Below are 22900 nucleotides of genomic sequence, written 5' to 3' on the forward strand. Positions count from 1 at the left end.
AACAATGTTGGCTGTGGGTTTGTCATATATGGCCTTTATTATATTGTGGAAGTTTCCCTCTATGCCTACTTTCTGGAGAGTTTTTATCATAAACCAGTGTTGAATTTTGAGGAAAGCTTTTTCTGCATCTATTGGATGATCATATGGTTTTTATCCTTCAATTTGTTAATATGGTGTATCACATTGATTGATTTGCGTATATTGAAGAATTTGTCCATTTCTTCCAGGTTGCCCATTTTATTGGCATATAGTTGCTTATAGTAATCTCTCATGATCCTTTGTGTTTCTGCAGTGTCAGTTGTTACTTCTCCTATTTCATTTCTAATTCGATTGATTTGAGTCTTTTCCCTTTTTTTCTTGATGAGTCTGGCTAATGGTTTATCAATTTTGTTTATCTTCTCAATGAACCAGCTTTTAGTTTTATTGATCTTTGCTATTCTTTCCTTCATTTCTTTTTCATTTATTTCTGATCTGATCTTTATGATTTCTTTCCTTCTGCTAACTTTGGGGTTTTTTTGTTCTTCTTTCTCTAATTGCTTTAGGTGTAAGGTTAGGTTGTTTATGTGAGATTTTTCTTGTCTCTTGAGGTAGGATTGTATTGCTATAAACTACCCTCTTCGAACTGCCTTTGCTGCATCCCATAGGTTTTGGGTCATCATGTTTTCATTGTCATTTGTTTCTAGGTATTTTTCGATTTTCTCTTTGATTTCTTCAGTGATCTCTTGGTGTTTTCGTAGTGTATTGTTTAGCCTTCATGTGTGTGTACTTTTTACACTTTTTTCCCCTGTAATTGATATCTAGTCTCATAGCATTGTGTTCGGAAGAGATACTTGATAGGATTTCATTTTTCTTAAATTTACCAAGGCTTGATTTGTGACCCAAGATATGATCTATCCAGGAGAACGTTCCATGAGCACTTGAGAAGAAAGTGTATTCTGTTGCTTATGGATGGAATGTCCTATAAATATAAATTAAATCCATCTTGTTTAATGTGTCATTTAAAGCTTGTGTTTCCTTTTTTATTTTCATTTTGGATGATCTGTCCATTGGTGAAAGTGTGGTGTTAAAGTCCCCTACTATGATTGTGTTATTGTCAATTTCCCCTTTTATGGCTGCTAGCATTTGCCTTATGAATTGAGGTGCTGCTATATTGGGAGCATAAATATTTACAGTTGTTATACCTCTTTTTGGATTGATCCCTTGATCATTATGTAGTGTCCTTATTTGTCTCTTGTAATAGTATTTATTTGAAGGTCTATTTTGTCTGGTATGAGAATTGCTACTCCAGCTTTCTTTTGATTTCCATTTGCATGGAATGTCTTTTTCCATCCCCTCATTATCAGTCTGTATGTGTCCCTAGGTCTGAAGTGGGTCTCTTGTAGACAGCATATATATGGGTCTTATTTTTGTATCCATTCAGCCAGTTGATATCTTTTGGTTGGAGCATTTAATCCATTTACATTTAAGGTAATTATTGATATGTATGTTCCTATTACCATTTTCTTAATTGTTTTGGGTTTGTTATTGTAGGTCTTTTCCTTCTCTTGTGTTTCCTACCTAGAGAAGTTCCTTCAGCATTTGTTGTAAAGCTGGTTTGGTGGTGCTGAATTCTCTTAGCTTTTGCTTGTCTAAATGTTTTAATTTCTCCGTCGAATGTGAATGAGATCCTTTCCGGGTAGAGTAATCTTGGTTGTAGGTTTTTCCCTTTCATCACTTTAAATATGTCCTGCCACTCCCTTCTGGCTTGCAGAGTTTCTGCTGAGAGATCAGCTGTTAACCTTATGGGGATTCCCTTGTATGTTATTTGTTGCTTTTCCCTTGTTGCTTTCAATACTTTTCCTTTGTATTTAATTTTTGATAGTTTGATTAATATGTGTCTTGGCATGTTTCTCCTTGGATTTATCCTGTGTGGGACTCTGTGTGCTTCCTAGACTTGATTGACTATTTCCTTTCCCATATTAGGGAAGGTTTCAACTATAATCTCTTCAGATATTTTCTCCGTCCCTTTCTTTTTCTCTTCTTCTTCTGGGACCCCTATAATTCAAATGTTGTTGCATTTAATGTTGTCCCAGAGGTCTCTGAGACTGTCCTCAATTCTTGTCATTATTTTTTCTTTATTCTGCTCTGTGGTAGTTATTTCCACTATTTTATCTTCCAGGTCACTTTTCCATTCTTCTGCCTCAGTTATTCTGCTATTGCTTCCTTCTAGAGAATTTTTAATTTCATTTATTGTGTTGTTCATCATTGTTTGTTTGCTCTTTAGCTCTTCTAGGTTCCTATTAAATGTTTCTTGTATTTTCTCCATTCTATTTCCAAGATTTTGGATCATCTTTACTGTCATTACTCTGAATTCTTTTTCACGTAGACCGCCTATTTCCTCTTCATTTGTTTGGTCTGGTGGGTTTTTACTTTGCTCCCTCATCTGCTGTGTATTTCTCTGTCTTCTCATTTTGCTTAACTTACTGTGTTTGGGGTCTCATTTTCGCAGGCTGCAGGCTCGTAGTTCCCGTTGTTTTTGGTGTCTGCCCCCAGTGGCTAAGGATGTTTCAGTGGGTTGTGTAGGCTTCCTGGTGGAAGGGACTGGTGCCTGTGTTCTGGTGGATGAGGCAGGATCTTGTCTTTCTGGTGGGCAGGACTGCATCTGGTGGTGTGTTTTGGGGTGTCTGTGACCTTATTATGATTTTAGGCAGCCTCTCTGCTAATGGGTGGGGTTGTGTTCCTGTCTTGCTAGTTGTTTGGCATAGGGTGTCCAGCACGGGAGCTTGCTGGTCATTGAGTGGAGCTGGGTCTTAGCGTTGAGATGGAGATCTCTGGGAAAGCTCTCGCCATTTGATATTACGTGGGGCCGGGAGGTCTCTGGTGGTCCAATGTCCTGAACTCAGCTCTCCCACATCAGAGGCTCAGGCTTGACAGCCAGCCGGAGCACCAAGACCCTGTCAGCCACACGGCTTTTGGGAAGTCTGAGGTCTTCTGCCAGCGTTCAGTAGGTGTTCTGTAAGGAGTTGTTCCACATGTAGATGTATTTTTGATGTATTTGTGGGGAGGAAGGTGATCTCCACGTCTTACTCCTCCACCATCTTTAAGGTCCTCTCTCCTCACACCTCCTGTTGCTAGAGGATCCACATTTCATCTGGAGAGGACACAAATCTGGCAATCTCACCTCAGGCCTAGCCCTTCCACCTTTTTTCCTTTTGTGCTTAGTCTGTTTCACTTGCTCATAGTGGGCCCCGTGCAGAGGCCTTGCCCCCAGGCCTTCAGACCAGAGTTCCTCGTGAAAAGCTGAGCTGACATGTTTCAGCTCGGGACATGCACTTAAGCTCCTCACAGGACACTCAACTCAAGACGCTGTAGACGTTATTGATAGTAAGTCTATTTTATACCTTGTGCAGACCTATCTTCTGCCAGAATGAAGCGTTAAAAAAATTTTTTTTTGATCAAATCCTTTATGGTAAAGATCACAGTCTTACAGAGAAGTATCTCCTTTGAAAGGATTAGAGCTCCTAGATAGATACAAATGAGATAAGAGAAAGTAGAGACGTTAAATCATGGAACAGCAAAGGGGATAGTTTATGGAAATGAACTCATGAGATAATAATTTGAATTTGACAAGGTGATAATTAAAATCCCCAGATAGATTTCTTCCACATCTGTATGCCTTTCAGTAAGGTTGGTTAGCATATTAACTACTGCTGGAGAATACTAAAAAATATTCATGGGATGTAAAACTGCAAATAATTATTCATTTCAATTTGTATAATAAGTGTAACAAAATGCAATGCATACAATATTACACAAGAGGTACTAAACTCTATTATAGACATTTTTAGAGCATAGGCTTAGATGACAACTTTTGTCTTGATATACTCAAGACATTTAAGTATAAATTACCACTTTTTATAGTTTGAAAGAACTTTTGTATATCTTCAGTGTTCTTTAGGGCTAGTAAATTCTTATTTTGAAGGAGTAGACTAATTTTTAAATATAAAGTATTTGGATATGTGGGTATAAACATATAACAAATATATATATATGCCTATAAATAGACATTAGTGTAACCTATATATTTGATTTTGTTATGTTTTTCCTCTAGAGGAAAATTGCGATTCCTCTAGAAGAGGAGGGCACAGATGTCTGATTGAAAGAAGTCAATAACCACTATAAGTTCTAATTTCAAATAACAATCCAACATATTCTCTTTTTCATAATAGCATTCGATTGTACATACATTTTAATTTAGACATTTATATGAGAAACCATTTTAATATGATGATATTGAAACACTGTATGAAATTTGGGGGAAGAACTGTTAAGTGTGCCCACACACTATGGGTAATAGATGTCACACTTGAGTATTTCTTTGGACCTGGTGATCTATACAAAGAATATTTTCTGTCATATGGAACTTAAATACAAGAAATGAATCACTATGCAGAGATGTGTTACCATTTTCCACCTATCGAAAAGCATACAAAGAACCAGGAAGAAAGACATTTTGAAATATGTCATCAGTTACATTGATGACATTTTATACATATGGACATGGATGCAGGAACTCTTCAGTCCATAGTCAAGGGGCCAATCAACTGTGGAACCAATGATCTCCATCTGGGATGTCAGCCAGACTAAGAGAGTAAAGAAACATGACTGCAAAAAGGACGATCACTTGGGAGACCAACTTTAATGTGAAATTCTGTTAGAATGGGGAAAAATGATTTCTGAAAATAATCTTTGCAAGTCCCCTCAAGGAAGTGTAAGTTCCACTTGAAGAAACTAAATAAAAGAGAAAGAGAGAACAATCGGAAGCAAGAGGTATGGGGAAAGAAATGCCAAGCATGGACTTTTTGGAAAAAAAGGAAGAATAGGAATTTAAAGCAGAATGTCATAATTTAGAAGAGTCTTCTCTTGCAGATTAAGTGAAATCTTTAGGCCCCCTAAATAACACAAGTTACATGTGCGTTTATGTAGAGCTGTCAGATCACACGTAGCTGGTGCTGCTTCTGGAAAGGGAGGAATGTCGCACATTCTCTGCAGGTGGCTGTTAAAGTCTCATCAGCTTCCTGGACTCTGGGTTGTGTTTAGGATTCTGGCATATGGAAATGCACTTTGCTTATCCCCTTGGTGAATTAATGGGAAAACAGCCTCTTTGCTTCTGTGTTTTGCAATTCCTAATTCATGTCTTTTCATTTTTCTATGCAATTTTATTTTTTCACTACACCAGGCATGACTAATTGTTGATTTTCACCGAATTACTGCCATCATCCACTGGCCAGCTCCTCAGCAGACAGGAAGGAAAAATCAAAATTCACTCATTCTAAGAAACCATGCATCTCTCCTTATCATGGGCATGGCTGTCAGATACCTATCTCTCTTAGAGCCGTGGGTGTTCCACTGGTATTGCCAAAGGAGAGCATCTGGTCTATTGTATGAAGGAGTCTTAGTTTTGAAGAAGATATGGTTTTGGAGAAAACAAAACAAAACAGGGATCTTTTTTTCCTACTTAGTAACTCTTCATTTTCCTCACCTCCATTCTCATTTTTTTTCTACTTAAGATACCATTTTCCCTCAAATGTACTTTTCTCTAACTCCAGTCTGTGCTACTTTTGTAAAATATGATCTGAGGTTACTTCTTTTTGCTTTAATCCTTTCAGCGTCTCCCTCCTTCCTACCAGGTAGGGACCCTTCAGAGACCAGCCTTGGCTTTTTTGCTGAACCTCTCACAGCTCTCACCTTCCAGCCCTGTTCCTGCAAAGCAAAGTTTTCAGTAGATCTCAGCCACTTGTGGAGAAGATTGTAAGAACAAGTTTCGTAAAACTTCCTGTGTTTGTTTTGGAGCCAAAAACTATTTACTTATTTTCCAAGAAGTATATCAGATTATATCTAGGGAAACCACCGGTGAGCTTACCAATACTGAACAGTCTCAGAATTAACCGTTTTTCTGCTTTTACAAAAGCAGAAATGATTGCAGATGGGAAGATAAAATATAAATACAACCACATGGGTAGTGTAAATATTTTTCTAACAATAATTTAAATTTTGCTAAAAGTAATTTTTAATAATTTCAGTTGCATGAAATATTTACCTTTTTTACCTATTTCTTACATTTAGTCTATTTTAAAATCTTAAATGTTGCTATTGTTCACCCCTGACTTTGTGTTCACAAACACACCCAGTGTTCACAAACACAGATCTTTTCACCTCTATCTGTTTAACAAAATGAAAATAAAATTCTTTTATTTTGTTCCAAATTTTATGTGTTTTACATTTTTCTATTGTTTTATTCTATTTGTCTGATTCCGGTGTCTTTAAGTATATGATACAAACCATTGTGTTTTATTGTCAATTTGACCATGACTCAATGTGGTACAGCTCAAGGCTACACAATGTATACCCGAGGTATTCGGGTAGAGTTGCAAGTGTACGGAAGGACCAACACATGGCTAACATGAATTGGCTAATCTGAGAACCCATAAACTGCCAAGATCATAACTGGGTACCTTTGCACGTGTTCTCAGGAAATAAACTCATCTTAGGCTTTCTATATCTTACTGAAAGTACCTATTACTCTCAATGCGACCCTTCTTTGATCTGTCACCTGTGTCTCTGTTTATATGTCTTTTGTGCAGGCAACCTATCCAGAAAAGTGACTTGACTGTGGATGGGCTCATTTCCCAAGGAATCTGGAAAAGTGAAAGTCCTCCCAGTCCCTGGAGGAAAGTCTTTAGTTGTCACTCCTGTAGCATTTGGTTGTCACCTACCTTTTGCCTATTTGATTCTTGACGTTTCTTAAATTAACCTACTCCTTTTGCAGATCTATTACTTGAAACAGTTTGCAGTGGAAAATCATGGCCGAGACTAGATCTCCCAATATTTCTTGGCCATGTCGAAGACTAGAATTAAAAAAAGACGGCCGGGCTTCTCTGGTGGTGCAGTGGTTGAGAGTCTGCCTGCCGATGCAGGGGATGCGGGTTCATGCCCCGGTCCGGGAAGATCCCACATGCCGTGGAGCGGCTGGGCCCGTGAGCCATGGCCGCTGAGCCTGCGCGTCTGGAGCCTGTGCTCCACCACAGGAGAGGCCACAACAGTGAGGGGCCCGCGTACCGCAAAAAAAAAAAAAAAGACGGCCAATGCAGCCAGCCAATAAGGTGCCCCTTCCCATACAAGTATCTTGAATGCAATACTGTGAGGTCACTCTCCCTTTGTTTTGAAGAGAGAGAGGAAAAAAAAAAAGAATGAGTTGTTTGGTTACACAAAACAAACATTTTTTTCAGAAACATGTCAGTTTGGAAAAATCAGGAATGAAACATGCACCATGAGCTGTTTAAGCATTGTAAAAGATTTTCTTCATTGCTAGTACAATCCCATCATGGGATACTATTGTTTTTAGGAAACCATTTACCCTTTGCAGTGTCTCTGGACACTAAAAATAGCTTTCTAGTAATAAATCTGTCAAAGACACTTTCACTGGTAATTTGGGTCTTACAATTTGCCAAAAAAAACAATGGGGATAAGGGAGAAAATGACCACTACTGAAACCCTTTGGAGGGGGCTTAGCCTAATAAGTCTTAGAGTGGTCATAGGTGATATCCATTTTACTGTTCTCAACTCTGCCCTCCCAGCGGTGATAGGATGACACTTCTGTCCCTTTGCCCTGCGACTTCATAGACCCTCCAGGAGGGTATGTTAATTGCACATCGCTTGGCCTGGAGGTTGCCTCTGGTCTTGTTGATTGACTTGCTTCAGCTAATGGAAGTTTAGCAAACATAATGTGACAAAGGTTTTAAGTGAACTTCTGTGATATGTCTTGGCCTCCTGTGTTTCTGCCATTTGTCAAGAGAGGAACATGCTCCATGTCACCAGGGGTCCCAGAATGAGGAGATGCATGCATGCGGGTGAGCTAGGTCTAAATCATGGCCTAGAGCCACGTCCTGCCAATCCCAGCAGCCTCTGGCTGAGCCACCGTGGACCAGCAGGGTCATGAGCAAGGACTGACTGTTGGCTTGTTGCCAGCCTCTGAGCTTCCTGGTTGTTTATCAAGCAGCATTATGCAGTAGAAAGTTGACTAGTGTGATTCTTTCTGCATGGTCATGTATTCTGTGTCTTGCAAACTTCAGTGAAACTTATGCCTAGTGAAAGCCTGATTTTAGCTGTGTTGCTGAGGACCAAGGGACAGATCCAACCTTGAAGTGATGCTGCATGGTGTAGGTGCAACATCTGCCCGAGGAAGCCAAACAAAGAAAACAGGGATGAGTGTGGAAAAGTGCTGGAGGCTTCTAGAATCAGATGCTTTGCTGAAGGGCAGTAGGCAACTATGACATACAAAGCTGTGGGATATGTAAGCATTTTCTAGAGATTCCCAGAAAGACTTGGGGAGAGAAACCCCATAAAAGAGTAGATTTTCTGCCATAATACACAAAGGGACATGGGCTATTGCTATTTAGGCATTAAAGGGAAGCATGACCCATCCCTGAAGGCTGAGTAAGTGTGAGACACCTGGTTTACATTTATATAAATCTTTGCCCAGGACAATCCAACCTTCTAAGCACAATGCAAAGGAGCATATCCAATCTATTAAGCATAGCGTCTCTTAACTCATAATATATAGCATATAGCAAGCCCGCCACAGTCGCTAACATTTACTGAGCTCTTTCTGTGTATTAGGCTAGACCCAAAGATTTTTCAGGTTTTAACTCTTTTACAGACTTATGAGATAAATCATTTTACTATGTCTATTTCATAACTAAGTAAATTGTGGCTTAGGAAAGTTTAGTAGCTAGATTAAACCCAGCAGCAAAAAAAGTGACTATATAGTTTATTTCTTGCATAACAAGCCTTTGCTAGTTTTTCTTTTATTTTTGCTCCCTACATCTGTGACTCCTAAAACATTGTAGAGCCCAGTGTTTGTAAAATCTTTAGATATCTATATCTATCTATCTATATATATGATCATATTACATGTATAAAAATTATATATGTACATGAATTTCAATAAAAATTGGTATATGTTTAGAAATTGCAGACAGTAGGTCATCCCATCCTTGGAGTGAGATCTACAATTGATAAATTTTGTCTAAGGACCAAGTACAGTATCTACAAAGATATGATCCCATGAGATGAGGACAGAAGATTTCCTTCATAGATATCTACTAGACACATCATCCTTTTCTTTCTATTTTCTTTTCTTAGGAGAAGTATTTACTAAAATTCCACCCTAGCTGAAGCAGCTTTGCCAAGGTGAGATATGCAAATCATCTGTGTTGTGCACAGATACAGGAGGATTAATCACATCATCAACAAAAGTCAGTTGTTAACCCTGAGGTGCATTAAAAAAACATGAAAATCCACAGGCCAGTGGGTGCATAGAAATGGCATCTTATCACTCACTGACCAGATAGTTGCAACTACAATCCTATCACATTAAAAAAAAAAAAACCTTTTAAAAAACATAATAGGTCAGCTTTGCCTCTGAACAGGTATGCACAAAAGAATTCTTTTCTCTTTCTTGCTTCACCTCATCAGATGCTTTTGGAGGAAAGTGGATCATAACTCAGCAGTAATTTCTGTTTTTATTAATAGTCTTAGAAACAACATAAGAAACAAATATTTCCAGAGTAATTTACAAAAATTAATGAGTAACATTTTAGTCATTAGCCACCTCCCTAAAACAATAGCTTGAATTAGTAAAAGTAGCGAAGGGTCAGTCAGCAGTATCAATTGAAAATACAGTGTTCAATGTACCATATTATAGATCCGTAACAATGGTGACAGGAGATGTTCATTACTATTTGAGATAAATTAATCTCCGAATATCTTTCTACACAAGTTCACTAACAATTCAAAACACTCCACAGGACTCTTGACTTTGTATTATTTGTTTGTTTTACTGATGAAAATAGCTCTCAAAGTAGTATGCATGTGACCATATAACTTTCAATAATAGAGATGAAGTAATATCAAGCCAAAGGCGGCATTCTGATTAGTTATTGTGTTAATATTTATTGCTGTGTAACAAATTACCAGGAAACTTAATGACTTAAAAGAACACGTGTCCATTAGCTCACAGCACTGATGGGTCAGCAGTCTTGGGCGTGGCTTAGCTGGTAGCTGGATCCTGTGCTCAGGGTCTAATAGGCTGCGGTCAAGATGCTGGCTGGACTCAGTTCTCACTGGTAAGTTTGGTTGGGGAAGAATCTTTTTAAAATTTTTTTGGTTTTTTTTTTAGTGGGATCTTAGTTCCCTGACCAGGGATTGAACCCAGGGCTATGGCAATGAGAGCACCGAGTCCTAACCACTGCACCAACAGGGAAGTCGCAGAAGTATCTGCTTCCAAACTCTTTTGGCTTTGGTAGAATTCCCTTCCTTGTGGCTATATGGTTGGCTTTTTTTAACAGCTGGGGCTGGGGGTCCCCATTAGGTAAAGAGCCTGCCTGCAGTCCCTAGAGGCCACCTACAGTTCTCTGCCATGAGGACTTTTCCAACGTGGTCATTTACTTCATCAAGCCTCAGAGGAGGTCTGGCCTCAGTTGGCCAGGACATACTCTTGTGTGATGTAACCTTGTCACTGGGGTGACATCCTGTGACCTCTCTCCCATATTCTATTAGAAGTAAGTCACAGCTTCTGCTCGCCTTCAGGGGGGAGGGGTTACAGAAAGGTATGGACACAAGTAAGTGAGGGTTACACAAAGAGGTGGACACCAGGAGCTGGGAATATGGGGTTCCCCTTCGGGTCTGTCTGCCACACGTTTATATTTGAATGTAGCTTCTCAGAAAGATGGTAGAATAGCATGAGCATACTTTACATCTACTCTAAAGTCTAATTCTGAGTGAAGGTAAATCAGGGGCTCACTATGACAAATGGATGTTAGCAGTTTACATGTAACCTGGACTGGAATATTCTGCTGTTATTTTACTTGAACATTGGCTAGTATGTATGTTCATGTCGGTTGATTACATATTAAAATACCTGCATATTCAAGAAAGGATGGATAAGACCTCTGTTTTCACAGAACTGGCTTTCCCATGATAATAACCCTTACACTTAGGGGATGCTCTCATGTTCCAGGCAAAGTACTAATCACTGTAAACTTATGGGATGGAACTCTGATCTCCCAAGCCTCACTCATGACAAGGAAACTCTAGCTAAACTTGTCCTAGGCAAATCTGAGCTAGATCTGCTAGTTAGGGACAAAGCTTTATAAGAGTCATGGGGATTGCCTTAAAATTGTGGATACTTAGTTGTGCCTGTGAGGTTTATATCAGACAAGTCTAGCCTACTTGAAAGTTAAAAAAAAAAAAAAAAAAGCTGATCTGTTCATATGATTTTACTCAGTACAAAAACCTATCTGACTTGTCTTTGGGGGAAATTTTTTTTTTTTAAATAGTACAGATAATAAAGATTATTTCTCCAAAACAATTGTTGGAATATTACCCAAAAGAAAAAGCCTGGCAGACCTGATTCAAACCCAATGCAAACACTGGGTACTCTGAAAGAATTAAAATCAATTATTAAACCTCATTTTTCAGATGAGAAAACTGAGGTATTGGGGTTAAGTATCTTTCCCAGGGTCACACAATTAGAAAATGTTGGAGCACAGATTCACATTCAGGCAGCTGACTTTAAAGCTTATGCTATTAAACTTGATATTAAATTTTATCCATCTATGTGCAAATGTTTCTCTATCTGGAAAAAAGTCAATTTTTCAGAAAATATTCCTTTCCATCAAAAAAGTCCTAGACCCACCCAGTAGACAGTTAATCACATGGTCCTGTGGGTACTACCCATGATGATACCTGGGCCCTGTCGTATTCTAATGCAATGTGTGTGTTTATTCTGTTTGTCTCTCCTGGTGAACAGTTAATTCATTGGAGTGTGGCTGCCTCTCAAGTGTTGCATTATCCCTTGCAGATGACATCATGCAACCTGCATAGGAGGAAATTAATCCTGATGCCTTTTAAGTTCTACCCCAAATAGTCAAGCTATGTTAATGGAAAAGTGGCCTCTCAGTTTGAGAGAGGACCATCATAGCATTTGAAACAGGCTTGTAGCCTTGGGCTTCCGTATTGAGGGCATTTACTTCATCATAGTCTAAGGCCCGACGGCTTGGCCTGATCTTAATCCTTTAGAGAATAAAATTAAATGTTTTCCACTTTTCCGGTGGAGTAAGCAGAGTTTTCTTGTGCTTCCTTAATCATTGTCACACTAGTAATCCATTCTAAAATGAATTTGTTCTGGAAAAGAATGGGCCAGAGGCCTCTGTGGAGGAATACAATAGTAGAATATTTTGAAATGATGGTAAAGCAAAACAGATAATCCCATTTCCAAGCTCTTTGAAATATATATGTAGAATGTTATGTGCCTGAGGTTGAGTAAAAAGATAAATAGGTATAGTCGTTACCGAGTAATGTACTAATTGTGGACAGCATTGTGTGTACATGCTATTATGCAATCAAAAAAGGAAGAAAAAGGATTATAACCATTTTAATAATTTGATTTGCTCCATTCATCTTTAGAGTTATCTCTTCATAAAATCAGATGCTGTGTTATTCCTTTCTGGAAAGAGTAAAGAGAACATTTCCGTGGTAATCAATGCTGACAAGAATATTATAGTGATTTAGAGGAGAAAGGAGGGGGGTTTGGGGTGGGGGGAGAGACAAATGAAGAAGACCTGGTTGAAGTTATTAGTTGCCAGAAAAATATCTATTGACTTTTTGTGTTTTTAGAAGTACCTCTACTAGCTTCCAAAAATACAGCTGTTTACCGTGATTGATAAGTTCCCTTGCTTTTAAGCTTATTCACATCCATTAGTTCTGCCTTTTTCCCCTGTTAAAAATCTGAAGCTGTCAGATTGAAGTAGCATGATCAGCTAATGTTCTTGCCAGATTCAAAGCATGTCCCCGGGGGTGGCAAAGTATTCTAAATCGCAAAGAAACGGCTTTTTAAATGTTGCCTGTTGACACTGGTCACTCCATTAACTCCATCGGAAAAGGTGAAATAGATAGCAGGCAATAATAGGAACTGTGTTTAACAGGACTTTGATGATCAATTTTCTCTAAATATTTCATTTTAGACCAAACAAAAGCAGATATTTGAAATTCACTGTATTTTACATAGGCTTTTATTCAAAAATAGCCACATTTTCAAAATTGGTTAAATCATTTTCTAGTCTTCACTTCAAGTTTACTGATGATTATGTGTTTTGTTCCCTCTAGTATTCAGTTATCATCTTGCAGACTGATTTTTTTTTTTTTTTATTTCGCCTGTATTAGTTTCAGTTTCCACCTTAGCACGCCGAGATATATTTTGTACAAGTAAAGGGGGGAGGTGTCAGGGGGAGTAAATGATTTCTAAAATGTAAATTCCAAAAACACTGAGTAATTGGAAGTGATTGCCAGTATGGCTCTTACTGGGTACAGAACTCAGAAGCTCTTGTTATAAAAATAATAGAACAAATTACCTTATTCCCTGGATCCATCAGAATATTATGGTATAAATTAAATCAGGCTTAAAGAACAACAAAAAAGCCTCGAAGATGGCCATAATAAAAACAACAACAACAAAAGCCCCAGGAGAGAAGAGGGGATGTCCAGCAAGGACTACAAATATAAATATACATAAGAAGAACCCATCCATTTATTGATTTGTTAAATGTGGGAAATGATTGATGAATAATTGAATAAATGTAAGACTAGCATTGCAAAGCCAGCTGGCAAATGGTGTCATTCCCTGTACACCACTGTCTGTCATGGTTTTCCTGCTTCTCTGTTCCTCCCCCATTGTCTTCTCTTCCTGATTCCTCCCCCAGGTCTCTGAGCTCTTACAGGTTTTTGAGCTTGAGTGATTAATTTTGCCTTGGAATAGATTGGAAATGCAGAGCTGGGGTGGAGAAGGGAAGGAGCGGGGAAAAGGACGTGTGAGAAAATTGTTGATACTGAGGTTGCTGAGGCTGAGGACACAGTCATATACATGGAGAGTGACTCCCAAGGATACTTGGCACTTACACGGCATTCACTATGCAAACTGAAGAAACGAGCACGTCGTGTTGTAAACGTATGTCCCTTTATTAGTCCATGGAGAAAGAGAGTGGAAGAGAAATAAATACATGATTTTGTTATCAGTTACCTTGAAGAGGTTTCTCTGAGGAAGTGGCATCTCAGTAGGTTCCTAAGGAATTTATTGAAGTCAACCAGGGAACAACAGTGTTCCAAGCAGAGGGAATAGCAATGTGTGAAATCTCAGAAGCAAGATGAGCATGGCTTGCCTGAAGGAGAGAAAAAACTGAAGGTAGAGAAAGCATTTCAGAAGGGAGGCTGGAGAGGTGATGATTGGGGTACATTTAGACCACATTAAAAATCCCCGACTGCATCCTTAAATAGTGAGTCACTAAAAGTTTTTAATAAGAGCAACAATGTGATCACATCTGCCTTTTAAGCCCACTGTGACCTCTGCATGGAGAGTAGCATATGAAGAGGCTAAGACTGATGCCAGGTGACACAGAAGGAGATTGTTTGAGAGGCCCTTGTTGAAAAGAGGTAATAGGGAATTTATTGGTTTCCTAGGACTGCTGTAACAGGGTACCACAAACTGGGTGGCTTGAAACAACATAATGTTCAGCAGACCAGCAGTCTGAGGTCAAGGTGTCAGAAGGGCACCTCTGAAGGTGCTAGAGGAGAATCTGTTCCATACCTTTCTCTTAGCTTCTTTGCTGGTAATCCTTTGCATCCCTTGGCTTGTAGATACCTTACTCAAATCTCTGTCTCCTAAATCACATAGTATTTTGCTTGTGTGTCTTTACATTATCTTCTTCATGTGTGCCTGCCTCTGTGTGTCTCCTCCTTTTCTTATAAGGACAGAAGTCATATTGGATTGGGGCTGACCCAAATTACCTCATCTTAACTAGTTACATCTGCAAAGATTCTACTTCAAACAAGGTCACATTCACAAGTATTGGGGTTAAGACTTTAACACATCTTTGGGGGAGACATAACTTAACCTAAGAGTGGGCTTTGAAAGGAAATGACATGACGGGTAGTTGAAAGGAACCATGAAAAAGTTTTTAAGTATATTTATGGTGGTAGACGCAACAGGACTTGGTGATTGAGTGGGATTTGAGGGATGGGGTAGAGTTACGGTTGACTTCCAAGTTTCTGACACAAATAATAGATGATGATGCCATTTGTTGAGACAGGAAATTCTATAGATCAAATAAGTGATGGGGTGAGCATGGGTTCATTTTTGACATGCCACGTCTAACTGGTCTGTGAATTTTCATGTGAAACTGTATGTTGACTTGGTGACTGAAAAATGCCCTTGGAATTCAAAATGAGAGATCTGGGCTGGAGATATAAACGTAAGAGTAATTTGTGTATAAATGATAATCAGAACTCTGAAAGTAGATAACATTCCCCAGCAAGATAATATTTAGAAGAGAAGAAATTCTAATATCAACATTAAACATTTAAGAGGCCAAAATGGACTTACATTTCTGGCCAAGATGGGCAAATAGGAACCAGATTTACCCTGACATATGACAAACAAACAAACAAAAAACAGACAGAACATTTGAAACAATGGTTTGCAAGACATGGGATGTCAGGCAGCCAAGGAGAGAAATCTTTGAAAGCCCAGAAAAAAGCAGGCAAATTGAGCCCTATAATTACTTAAAATCAGGAACACAACAAAGATAACTGCACTCACAACTTCTATTTAACATAGTACTGGAGAGTCCAGCCATAGCAGCAAGGTAAGAAAAATAAAGAAAAGCCATGCAGATTGGAAAGGAAGAAGTAACTTGATTTTAGCTGCAGGCAATATAATGAGCTACATAAACAATTTAATGGAATCTGTAGAAAACTACTAGAACAAATATGTAATTTTAGCAAGGTTGCAGGATATAAGCTCAATATACAAAAATCAATTATATTTTTAAATAACAGTAATGAACAGTCTGAAGTTTAAAGTAAAAATGCTACTTATAATAGCATGAAATAAAAAATACTTAATAAATCTGACAAAATACGTGAAAGGCTTATGCAGTTACAAATTTACAACATTATAGAGAAAAATAAGATTATCTTAAAAATTGCAGAAAAATACATTTTCATGGGTCAGAAAACTCAATATTTTTAAGATGTCAGTTTTCCCCAAATTGAGCTATAAATTCCATGTAACTCCAGTAAGCTATATGTAGAAATTGACAAGCTGAATTTAAAATTCTATGGAAATACAAAGGAAGTGGTATAGTCATAATAATTTTTTTAAAAGAAAAAAAATGGGAATAAGAATAATTTTAATACAGATATTGGCAATAAGATAGACAAATAGATCAATGGAGCAATGTAGAGAGTCCCAAAATAGACTTATGTATATATGGACAATTGATTTTGGACAAAGAGGTAAAGGGAATTTGGAGGGAAAGTGTGTCATCTTTTCAACAAATGGTGCCGGGACAGTTGGGTATTTATTACAAAATAATTGAACATTGATGATATCCATCACTGTATATAAGAAGTAAATCAAGGTGAATCATTGACCAAAATATAAAACCTTAAGCTATAAATCTACCAGGAGAAATAATAGGAGACTATATTTATGAATTTGAGTTAAATAAAGATTTCTCAACTGCAACACTAAAAGCATGATTCATGCAAGAATAGACTAACAAATTGGACGTAATCAAAATTTAAAAATGAAATGAAACAAAATTTTTGACTCTTCAAAAGTCATTGTGAGAGAATTAAAAGACAGACCATAGCCTACAAGAAAATATTTGCAAATGATATACCTAATGTAGGCTCTGTATCTAGAATGTATAAAGAAATCTCAGAACTCAATAATAAGAAAGCAACCAATCTAATAAAAAAATGATCCATACTTTGACACGTCACCAAAGACACGTGCATGGTCAATATGCATTGAAAAATGCTCAGTAGTTATTAGCCATTAGTGAAATGCAAACCAAAGCACAATGGTAGCACTACATATCTATTAAATGGCTAAAATTAAAACTACTGACCATACCAAGTATTGGTGAGAATATGGAGGAACTGGAACTACCATCTCCTGCTGGTAAAAAGGCAAAATAGTTCAGTCACTTTAGAAAACAGTTGGGCAATTTCTTTAAAATCTAAGCATAAACCTACCATATGATTAACATTCTAAAAAAATTACATCAAAGTAAAAGTGAAGGTGCTGGCAAAGGAGATTAAGGAAAAGAGCAGAGTGATAAAGCACAAGGAGTGTGAGTTACAATAGAAGCCACGAGTAGGGACCAGGCAACTTCTTCTAACGCTAGGTAGAAGTAAAGGACATTTAGTACTTAAAACCATTCATTGGATTCAAAGTTTACATCATGGATTAAGGCAAAAGAATTTAGTTGAACGATTAGGCACGGGACACATGAGAATAAGTTGATTGAGAAATGATAAAATAGAGATAACAAAGACAGACCTTTTAGAGGTTTGTCTTTTAAAAGAAGGAGAGACACCAATGATTCCTTTTTCATTCAGCAAATATTTCACTTACTCTTTTGTCTACTTTATATATTGATCATTACTTTTTTATGTAAATGAATATTTCTATGTCCTAATCCTTCTTTTATTGCCTCGTTCTTGAGTGATTAGATGTGATTGGTGCTTGATTAAAATCATGTTTCCATCCATAAAAAAAAAGGGAGAGAGAGAGAGAATGGGAGAGAGCACAAGAGTGAGAGTTAGAGCAAGACAGAGAGAGAGAGAAAGAGGTTGTTAGCTGAAGAGTAAATGATTCTGGTTATGAAGTTGGTTCAAGTCCTAGCACATTAAATATTGATGATGACAGCCAATGAAGAGAGAATAATTGAATCAATAGTTTGTTGCCACTACCACAGAGGAGGGTGGGACACAGAGGCTTGGTGGGAGGTATATGTTTTCCTCAGGGGAGGGATGGAGCAGATAGGTCTGAATACTGGGTCCTAATGGTGGGATATTAAGGGGATCTTTTTCTGGTTTTTATTTTCTCTTTGATTTAGGAGGAATGCACATCTGCTGAGATTTAAGGGGTTGAATGAAGGGTCAGAATTTTAATGAGTACAAAATATTTGAAATAGTCCCTTCAGAAAGTGGGACAGGCAGTATGTATAGTGGGTTTAGACCTGGGTCACTGGAGTTACAGGGATTTGGATTCTAATCCTGCAACACTGAGCTAGTAACAGAGCCAAGCTCAGCCTCCATGTCTTCCTCTCCACGTCTGGATGATAACAGCACATGCTTCATAGGCTTCTTGGGAGGATTAAATGAAGTGCTTCAATTTATTTCTGTCTTCACAGGGCCTGACTCTTAGAGAGTCTTGAACAAATTGTGCCCATTATCATTACTATTTCTGAAGGAGACAAGAGAAAGACAGTGGTCATATTAATATCTCCCGTTACTCCCTGCAAAGAAAAATCCCCAAAGGATTCAATACCAAGAAGAAGCTCTCCCATCAGAGTCTTGTTGGAAATGAAGGTCTACCTCACCTGATTAACATGTGAAGTTCCCCCTTCAAAAAGGAAGCTGGTTTAGATGCTAACAAGCGAAAACCAAATGACAAATGCCTACCATTGACACACCTTCCTTCTTTCCTAATGACGTGCTACAACTGAGATTAAGTGTAAAATTCTGTGTAATACCCAAGCCAGAAATAACAAGCAATATTATATCTGCCAGTTCACATAGCACAATCTGCTATTATTCAAACGCTGACTAAAAAAAAACAAAAAAATGAAAGCCTCCCAAAAGGCTAAACTCATTAATTTTCCTTCGGATAAAAAAGATAAAATTTTAGTGACAGGCAATTTTAATTTTACTATTTTAATTTGTAAAATGTCGCTTGCTGAGAATTCTCATTTACTACAATGATAAATAATACAATACATGTTATGTAATAATTTTTATAATTGCAAGACTATTATCCCAACCTACTTTATTTTCACAAATACTTCTGAAAGAATGAGTTCATAAAGATTTCTGCTAAATGAGACATTGGAAAAGTAGGGAGATTAGAGGAACAGTTTTTATGGATTGTTTAAAGTTCAGGAAAGTAGTCTGTACTGGGTTGAATAGTGTCCTCTTAAAATTCCTGTCCATTCCAGAACCTCAGAATGTGATTTGTTTGGAAATAGGGTCTTGCATATACAATCAATTAAGATCAGGTCATACTGGTCATACTGGAGTAGGGTGGGTCCTAGATCCAATATGAATGTTGTCCTTAAAGAAAGAGGAGAAGAGACACAGAGACACAGAGGGAAGAAAGTCATGTGACGACAGAGGCAGAGTTCGGAGTGATGCAGCTACAAGCCAAGGATTGCCGTCCCCACTAGAGACCAGTAGACAGATATGGGACAGATTCTCCTTCAGAGCTTCCAGTGGGAACTAAGCTGCTGACATCCTTTTTTTTTTTTTAATTTTTATTGGAGTATAGTTGATTTACAATGTTGTGTTAGTTTCAGTGTACAGCAAAGTGATTCAGTTATACATATACACATATCCACTCTTTTTTTTTTTTAGATTCTTTTCCCATCTAGGTCATTACAGAGTATTGAGTAGAGTTCCCTGTGCTATACAGCAGGCTCTTATTAGTTATCTATAGTAGTGTGTATATGTCGATCCCAGTCTCCCAATTTATCCCTCCACTGCCTTTTCTCCCCGCCGGTAACCGTAACTTACTGACACCTTAATTTTGAACATCTAGCCTCCAAAACTCTGAGACAATAAATTGCTGTTGTTTAAGCCACCCAATGTGTGATAACATGCTATGGCGCCCCTAGCAAACTAATACAAAATTCTAAAAGTTTTCAATAAATGTGAAGGAATTATAGACCACAGACAAGACCCCATTACACTTCCCTAATGTTTGTTGCTCTTTTGGTCTTTCCTCTCTCTCCGTTGTGATTGGCTGAAAACTCGAAAATAACAAAATAAATAAATACGTGCAAAAGCAAAACGATATTTGTTTCAGGAACAGCACAGAAGGGACAGGTAGGGAGACTTGTTCTACAAGGGAAAAGAAGCTCATAGCAATGATAGAGAGAAAGACCCCTCAACAGATTATTCACATCTGAATTCTTAAAACACTGCACAAAGCCTAAAACGTATTTTAGTGTTCAGTAAATGGTTATTCAACACGTGAATAAATCAATGAATGATGATATGGTCAATCTGTGTGACAATAAGCAACGCATAAAGGAGGAGACAACGGTAGACAAAATTTGACCGAATATTGAGGATCACTCATTTCTGTCATTGAATGCATATTTGTTTGAGTTTCTGGCGTCTACTACACACCAGACATGGTTCTTTGTGCTTGGGATAAAGAAAGAGCAAAGTAAAGTCTTGCCCTCATGGAGTATACGTTCTCATGATTTAGTAGGAGGGGCGTGGGGGAAAATCAGAGTTTGTGCCGTGCAGTATTTATAAGGATACATACAGTTGGGCTGGAGTGGCCAGGAATAAACAGGAGAATCAATTGGTTTAAAATATCTTTCATTCTCCCTTCCATGGAAAGAGCAAAGAAGGTCTAGTCTCTGAATGAAGACAACTAGAAAGTCCCTTTTTGCTTGTTTACGCCTGAAGAAAAATGTGTGATCTGTCCCTTCCTGAGAAGAAAGGAGTGACCTTTCTCTCTGGGGTTTTGTACATGTTTGTAAAGGCACAAGTGGTATGGACATAAGCGTGCTTTGTTCAGTGGGGACAGCCACACATGATACGGCTTTCCTCAATGCCAGGTGATTGTTGAATATGTACCTAAGGGATGCAGCTACACAATAGGGAAACCCCATAGAAATTCTGTAATGAAATTTACACACTGTGACCTCCCACTGAATCTGAAGAAAAGGTCTATTTGAAAAAATGCGTTTGTATATGATACATTTGCGTAAAAAACGACAGTCCTTTCAATAGAAGTGCAGCTGCATCGTTAAGATGGTGTTCAGCCTAAGATCAACTTAGAGTTGAGTTTCTAATGAGCTGCTTTGGGCGTATTATCATTGCCTAACTAGTTCGTCAGAGGTGACCAGGAAACCAATTATGTTTCGTGGTATGGACTACCATTACAGACTATTAAGTAATACTGAACAGTAGAGATCTTGTGAAAATTATTTTGAATGATAGATTCTATTTCAGTTTGGGGCAAAGGCTGAAATATAAGAAGTTAAATCAATTTTAATGAATTTTGACAGGCAAAGGAATTAACGTCCAAGGCACAGAATTAATTCTGGAAATGATTCTCAAAGCTCTCTATTATTTTAAAATCCACGTGCCTATTTTAGGAATTAAAACTGTTCTGATGTTGCCAGGTATCTATCTCAAAATATGTTTTTCTGTCATATTTAATTTGTCATTAAAATATTTATTAATTAACCTTTTTTAAGAACAATATTTTCTCTTAAAACACTTCATGAATACATTTTAAAGATGTTTATAGTTTGATTTTTATATTTACCCATTATTTTTATATGAAATTTAAAAAATTATTTTTATATTCATATGAGTAAAATTATTTTTATAACCACAATATTTTAAGTATGTAACTTGGAAGTAAATCACTTATCTATCTGGACTGGAGGAAGTATAACTTAGGAAAACAGGAGAAATTATAGCTGGTGAGAGTACACTCAAACTAGGGTATCTCAGTTTTGATGCATGACTATGTCTTTGGAGGAATAAGCAGCACAAAGACTGACACTCCGGATCCCAGGTCTGGGAGGAGTGTGGTTTTAGGTGCCATCGGTTGGAGGTCAGAGCTTTTGATGTAAATGTCTGCTTTATACCAAGTGGGCCTGACTTCCTAGAGTGAAGGCCTGAGATTAGGAGGAGAATTGGAGAAGGGAGATGACAGAAAGGAAGGTCTGCATAGTTCTTCAGCTGAACCTGGGAATATGGACACATTTCATCCAAATGTTGCTGCTGGCTTCTCAGAAGAATTTATAGAGAACATTCTAAGCAGACTCGGATATACTGCCATGAGCCGTTGGCAGTTTGGGGATGTCGGAGCCATGCAGGGAGATAGGGCATCGGGCACCAATTGATCTGCAGGCACCTGGCGATTCTGAGACGGTGGTGACTAAAGTGGTGTCAAGGCTCAAAGGGCTTTGGTCCCCCCCAGATAGTGTAGCCGAATAAAGTGAGTTGAGAAGAAGGAAATTGGGACTGTATCTGGCCAAAGAGTTCATTCTCCGTGTATAGCCATTCGCCAGACTTAGAGAAAAAGAAAGGCCTCCTTTTATATACCCACTTCCTTTTTCACACCCACATCATAAATCACCCAGAGAGAATTGGGCCTGTTGACCTCCCCCTGGTTTTTTTCTTGATACCTTATATGTAACTTAAAACTTTAAAAAAGACCTGTGTGATTCAGGACAGGTGAATGTTTCAGTGTGAGAAGGCATCATTTTCACTTTCTGTAAAAATACCACTGGATGGAAAAAAATAGATGTATATGTATGTATAACTGAATCAGTTTGCTGTACACCTGAAACTAACACAACATTGTAAATCAGCTATACTTCAGTAAGAAGAAAACACTGTATGAATATGATTATGAATATTAAAAAGATATTACTTACTATGGGAATCATGAAGCAAGCTGATTATTGTATTTTCAGAGCTCTAAATGTGATCTATTTGAAAATTCAGAACGTAGACATTTGGAAATGTCTTTATCCTTTCAGTATTTAAAGTTGAGAAAGAAAATAAAAAGTGAGAAATTCCAGTGCCTGGATATTCCCAGGCTAATTTCTAGACAAGTGAGTTTTGATAAGTTCAAGTTTCAGATAAGAACATTTTTTTTTCTTCTCTTTTTTTCTCTAAATGGTGAGTAAAAATGTCCCTGGGAGGGCTGGAAAAAATTAGTAATAGATTGTATTAATGTGGAGAATTATTGAGATAAAGT

This window comes from Monodon monoceros, unplaced genomic scaffold (assembly GCF_005190385.1).
Source record: "Monodon monoceros isolate NGI ecotype Baffin Bay Population unplaced genomic scaffold, NGI_Narwhal_1 Super_Scaffold_8, whole genome shotgun sequence".
Classification (NCBI taxonomy): domain Eukaryota; kingdom Metazoa; phylum Chordata; class Mammalia; order Artiodactyla; family Monodontidae; genus Monodon; species Monodon monoceros.